We start from the raw sequence: 6,684 nt of genomic DNA on the forward strand, positions 1-6,684 counted from the left end.
ATGTTGCTCTAAACATCAAGCTCCAATGTGCCAAACCATGCACTCCCATTTGGTACAATTCTTGCTGCAGACATAACACATTAATACAAGATGCAAATCAGAACTCCAGTCCAAGCATAACATGCTCCCTCAATTATCCACTTTTTAAAAATACTCCACACACAAAGTATGGTCAATCTGCTACTGAATGTAACCTGGGGAGAGCGGCATGGTTTAGAAGTTTTAATGGTTTTCAGTGCACAATCTGTTTTTGTTCAGGGTTTCCTGCTGTACTTCCTTTCAATCGAGTTGCTCGATTGATGATTAAAGAGACGGCAGGGTCCAAAAGATTCGTCAGTTGTCTATTTCTCCTCTTGCTTATTCACACTGCAGTAACGGCACTTTGTGACACACATCTATCAAGATTCACACATCAGAACAAAGCTATCAGCAGGATCAGATACAGTTAATCCCTGCTGCGAGGATACCTTTACCCAAATAGGAATCCCCCCAAAAAAATCAGTCAAGAAAGGAATGTAAAGGAAGGGAAACATGAACGTCAAATCCCATATAATGCCCACAATATGTTAGAGATATTGCATCGAGAAGTCCCAATATTTACCACCAGTAATGGAAGGCTGTGAAAGAAATCTTCTTCTCTTTCATTTACATATCTATTTTGGGAATTACTTTTCAGTTTCTGCATTTATATGCAGTGCTTAAATCGTCTACTTTGAACCATCCTTTCTAGTCAATTTAAAAAGATGCTTATTAATCAAACAACATCTGTACACCGCAGGGCCACAGTTCAACAATGAATGACCTGCACCTTAACACTGACTTGTTAAAAGCATCAAGAATAAAGAACTTGCGTTTGGATAGCATTTTTCAGCTCCTCAGCAGTGTCCCGAAGTACTTTGCAGGCAAGGAATTACTTTGGAAGTGGTTATTTTTGTTACATGGTGTGCATGGTAACCCATTTACGCTAGACAATTTCCCGCAAACAGCAATGAGATGACAATGTGGTTAACCTGTTTTTAGGAAATTGTTTAGGATAGGTGGAGAAATCCCTTGCTCTACATCATGTAGTGTTAAAGGATCCCCCTCGTCCATTCACGTAGACCGTCAGTTGAGTATCTGATCAGAGACCGGGCGAGATTCTCTGACCCCCCCGCCGGGTGGGAGAATTGCCGGGGGTCGGCGTGAATCCGGCCCCCGCCGTCCTCCCAATTCTCCCACCCTCCAAAAAACCGGCCCGGCGTGAGTCGCGCCACCCGCCTCAGAGAATATAGAACATAGAACATAGAACGATACAGCGCAGTACAGGCCCTTCGGCCCACGATGTTGCACTGACATGGGAAGTCAAAAACTAAAGGCCATCTAACCTACACTATGCCATTATCATCCATATGCTTATCCAATAAACTTTTAAATGCCCTCAATGTTGGCGAGTTCACTACAGTTGCAGGTAGGGCATTCCACGGCCTCACCACTCTTTGCGTAAAAAACCTACCTCTGACGTCTGTCCTATATCTATTACCCCTCAATTTAAGGCTATGTCCCCTCGTGCTAGCCACCTCCATCCGCGGGAGAAGGCTCTCACTGTCCACCCTATCTAACCCTCTGATCATTTTGTATGCCTCTATTAAGTCACCTCTTAACCTTCTTCTCTCTAACGAGAACAACCTCAAGTACATCAGTCTTTCCTCATAAGATTTTCCCTCCATACCAGGCAACATCCTGGTAAATCTCCTCTGCACCCGTTCCAAAGCTTCCACGTCCTTCCTATAATGAGGCGACCAGAACTGTACGCAATACTCCAAATGCGGCCGTACCAGAGTTTTGTACAGCTGCAACATGACCTCATGGCTCCGGAACTCAATCCCTCTACCAATAAAGGCCAACACACCATAGGCCTTCTTCACAACCCTATCAACCTGGGTGGCAACTTTCAGGGATCTATGTACATGGACACCGAGATCCCTCTGCTCATCCACACTGCCAAGAATTTTACCATTAGCCAAATATTCCGCATTCCTGTTTTTCTTTCCAAAGTGAATCACCTCACACTTCTCTACATTAAACTCCATTTGCCACCTCTCAGCCCAGCTCTGCAGCTTATCTATGTCCCTCTGTAACCTGCAACATCCTTCCACACTGTCTACAACTCCACCGACTTTAGTGTCGTCTGCAAATTTACTCACCCAACCTTCTGTGCCCTCCTCTAGGTCATTTATAAAAATGACAAACAGCAACGGCCCCAGAACAGATCCTTGTGGTACGCCACTCGTAACTGAACTCCATTCTGAACATTTGCCATCAACCACCACCCTCTGTCTTCTTTCAACTAGCCAATTTCTGATCCACATCTCTAAATCACCCTCGATCCCCAGCCTCCGTATTTTCTGCAATAGCCGACCGTGGGGAACCTTATCAAACGCTTTACTGAAATCCATATACACCACATCAACTGCTCTACCCTCGTCTACCTGTTCAGTCACCTTCTCAAAGAACTCGATAAGGTTTGTGAGACATGACCTACCCTTCACAAAACCATGCTGACTATCCCTAATCATATTATTCCTATCTAGATGATTATAAATCGTATCTTTTATAATCCTCTCCAAGACTTTACCCACAACAGACGTGAGGCTCACCGGCCTATAGTTACCGGGGTTATCTCTACTCCCCTTCTTGAACAAAGGGACCACATTTGCTACCCTCCAATCCTCTGGCACTATTCCTGTAGCCAATGATGACATAAAAATCAAAGCTAAAGGCTCAGCAATCTCTTCCCTGGCTTCCCAGAGAATCCTAGGATAAATCCCATCAGGCCCCGGGGACTTATCTATTTTCACCTTGTCCAGAATTGCCAACACTTCTTCCCTATACACCTCAATGCCATCTATTCTAATAGCCTGGGTCTCAGCATTCTCCTCCACAACATTATCTTTTTCCTGAGTGAATACTGACGAAAAGTATTCATTTAGTATCTCGCTTATCTCCTCAGCCTCCACACACAACTTCCCACCACTGTCCTTGACTGGCCCTACTCTTACCCTAGTCATTCTTTTATTCCTGACATACCTATAGAAAGCTTTTGGGTTTTCCTTGATCCTACCTGCCAAAGACGTCTCATGTCCCCTCCTTGCTCGTCTTAGCTCTCTCTTTAGATCCTTCCTCGCTTCCTTGTAACTATCAAGCACCCCAACTGAAACTTCACGCCTCATCTTCACATAGGCCTCCTTCTTCCTCTTAACAAGAGATTCCACTTCTTTGGTAAACCACGGTTCCCTCGCTCTACCCATTCCTCCCTGCCTGACTGGTACGTACTTATCAAGAACACGCAATAGCTGTTCCTTGAACAAGCTCCACATATCCAGTGCGCCCAACCCTTGCAGCCCACTTCTCCAACCTACACATCCTAAGTCATGTCTAATGGCATCATAATTGCCCTTCCCCCAGCTATAACTCTTGCCCTGCGGGGTATACTTATCCCTTTCCATCACTAATGTAAAGGTCACCGAATTATGGTCACTGTTTCCAAAGTGCTCACCTACCTCCAGATCTAACACCTGGCCTGGTTCATTACCCAAAACCAAATCCAATGTGGCCTCACCTCTTTTTGGCCTGTCAACATATTGTGTCAGGAAACCCTCCTGCACACATTGTACAAAGAACGACCCATCTAATGTACTCGAACTATATCTTTTCCAGTCAATATTTGGAAAGTTAAAGTCTCCCATAACAACTACCCTGTTACTTTCGCTCTTTTCCAGAATCATCTTCGCCATCCTTTCCTCTACATCCCTAGAACTATTAGGTGGCCTATAGAAAACTCCCAACAGGGTGACCTCTCCTTTCCTGTTTCTAACCTCAGCCCATACTACCTCGGAAGAAGAGTCTCCATCTAGCATCCTTTCCGCCACTGTAATACTGTCCTTGACTAGCAGCGCCACACCTCCCCCTCTTTTGCCCCCTTCTCTGAGCTTACTAAAACACCTAAACCCCGGAACCTGCAACAACCATTCCTGTCCCTGCTCTATCCATGCCTCTGAAATGGCCACAACATCGAAGTCCCAGGTACCAACCCATGCTGCCAGTTCCCCTACCTTATTTCGTATACTCCTGGCATTGAAGTAGACACACTTCAAACCACCTACCTGAACACTGGCACCCTCCTGCGAAGTCAAATCTGTGCTCCTGACCTCTATACTCTCAATCTCCCGTACCCCAAAACTATAATCCAGGTTCCCATGCCCCTGCTGAATTAGTTTAAACCCCCCCAAAGAGCACTAACAAATCTCCCCCCCAGGATATTGGTGCCCCTCAGGTTCAGATGTAGACCATCCTGTCTATAGAGGTCCCACCTTCCCCAGAAAGAGCCCCAGTTATCCAGAAATCTGAATCCCTCCCGCCTGCACCATCCCTGTAGCCACGTGTTTAATTGCTCTCTCTCCCTATTCCTCGTCTCACTATCACGTGGCACGGGCAACAACCCAGAGATAACAACTCTGTTTGTTCTCGCTCTGAGCTTCCATCCTAGCTCCCTAAAGGCCTGCCTGACATCCTTGTCCCCTTTCCTACCTATGGCGTTAGTGCCAATGTGGACTACGACTTGGGGCTGCTCCCCCTCCCCCTTAAGGACCCGGAAAACACGATCCGAGACATCACGTACCCTTGCACCTGGGAGGCAACATACCAAACGTGAGTCTCTCTTGTTCCCACAAAATCTCCTATCTGTGCCCCTGACTATTGAGTCCCCAATTACTAATGTTCTACTCCTTTCCCCCCTTCCCTTCTGAGCAACAGGGACAGACTCCGTGCCAGAGGCCCGTACCCCATGGCTTACCCCTGGTAAGTCGTCCCCCCCACAAGTATCCAAAACGGTATACTTGTTACTCAGGGGAACGACCGCAGGGGGTCCCTGCACTGACTGCTTCTTCCCAGTCCCTCTTACAGTTACCCATCTATCTCCAGTCTTTGGTGTAACTACTTCCCTGAAGCTCCTATCTATGACCACCTCTGCCTCCCGAATGATCCGAAGTTCATCCAGCTCAAGCTCTAGGTCTCTAACACGGTTTTTGAGGAGCTGGAGTTGGGTGCACTTCCCACAGATGAAATCAGCAGGGACATTGATGGCGTCCCTCACCTCAAACATTCTGCAGGAGGAGCATTGTACTGCCTTCCCTGACATCACCTCTAGATTTAAAAAAAAACAAGAAAAATAAAAGAAAAAGAAAGGAAGAGCTTACCTGATATTCCCTCAAATCCTGCTCCCGCTGAAAGGTAAGTAAATTTAAAGGCACTCACTCACCTTCACGACAGGCCCCTGCTCCCGCTTCCCAACAACCGTTTGGGGGGGGGGGTTTGGTTAGAGGAGGAGGTAGGGTGGGAAACACTAATGAAGTGTTTCGGGTTTAATTGTCACTAAACAACAGCCCCTCCACAAACCACCTTCAAATGGTGGGGTCCGGCGCGACTCAATGGGCGCCGGGGCTTCCTGAATTCTCCGGCCCGCGATAGGCCGAAGTCCCACCCGGCTGTAGCCCTTCCCGCAGGCGTAAATCAGAGTGGGTCCCTTACCGGCAGGACCTGGTGATGCAGGCGGGTTCCAGGGTTCCTGGGGGGTTGCGGAGGCATCTGGCCTTGGGAGGTGCCCCCACGGTGGCCTGGCCCGCGGTCGGGGCCCACCGATCCGCAGGCGGGCCTGTGCCGTGGAGGGCACTCTATTACTCCGCATCGGCCGTAGTGGGCCGCATGCGCGGGGATGACGCCAGCACGCGTTGGCGCTCTCGCGCATGCGCCGATTTGCGCCGGCCGGCAGAGGCCCTTCGGTGCCGGTTGGCATGATGCCAGACCCCTATCCCGCCGGCCGGCGGGGTGCAAACCACTCCGGGGTGGGCCTAACCCCTTAAGGTGCGAAGGATTCCGGATCTTTGGGGCGGCCCGACGCCGGAGTGGTTCACGCCACTCTGTCCCGCCGGGACCACCTGCCCCGTCAGGTACAGGACAATCCCGCCCGATATCTTCAGCAATGTAGCAGAGCATCATTATTGCACTGAAGTGGGTCCTAGATTTACAGTGGAGTTTAAACATCCATCCTTCTGACTTAGAGGCTTGAACATCACCATTGTGGTCAGCTGGCAATTAGGAAATTGCGGATGTGCATTTTCTATTACTTTTTCTGAGCTACAAAGCCAGGGCTCAGAGTGTGGACAGGGGTGAACCCCTAATTCAGCTCCTCGCCTGCTCGAAAAACCAATTCAAATTCAAATTGAATCCAATTCATGGTCCCCACAAGAGAGGCATACCAGATCTGAGCCAAAAGGCAAAGCAGATACTACACTTGATCGTAGCCAAAAGGCCGAGAAGCGATGTAGAGGTGTATTCTTAGCACTATTTTATTAACTATTTGTAATGATAAAATTAGTACCATCACAAGGATCAGTATTGGTGATCCCAATAAAAGTAAAGGAATAGTTCTTTTCTTTTTTTAAAACATTTTATTGGAGGCATTTTCAAATATATACCTAACAATAAACAACTGCGGCAATGGCAAACAGCCACAACATCCTTCTACCCCCCAAAAAAATCTCTCCCCACTGTACCCGCTGCCATCCGGACATCTTCCCGGACCCACCGACACTCCAAATATTGTCACGACCAGACTCGGTGCTACCGTTACCCCTAAAACCTTCAACA

The 6,684-nt window shown here is 48.1% G+C and overlaps 1 non-coding gene across 1 annotated transcript; it reads right to left on the reverse strand.

The window, feature by feature from the left end:
• Nucleotides 1–6,158: 6,158 nt before the first annotated feature.
• Nucleotides 6,159–6,358, reverse strand: LOC119978894. The gene has a single exon (XR_005463594.1). It is a non-coding gene; the product is annotated as a U2 spliceosomal RNA (small nuclear RNA).
• Nucleotides 6,359–6,684: the final 326 nt, after the last annotated feature.

This window comes from Scyliorhinus canicula, chromosome 1 (genome assembly GCF_902713615.1).
Source record: "Scyliorhinus canicula chromosome 1, sScyCan1.1, whole genome shotgun sequence".
Lineage (NCBI taxonomy): Eukaryota > Metazoa > Chordata > Chondrichthyes > Carcharhiniformes > Scyliorhinidae > Scyliorhinus > Scyliorhinus canicula.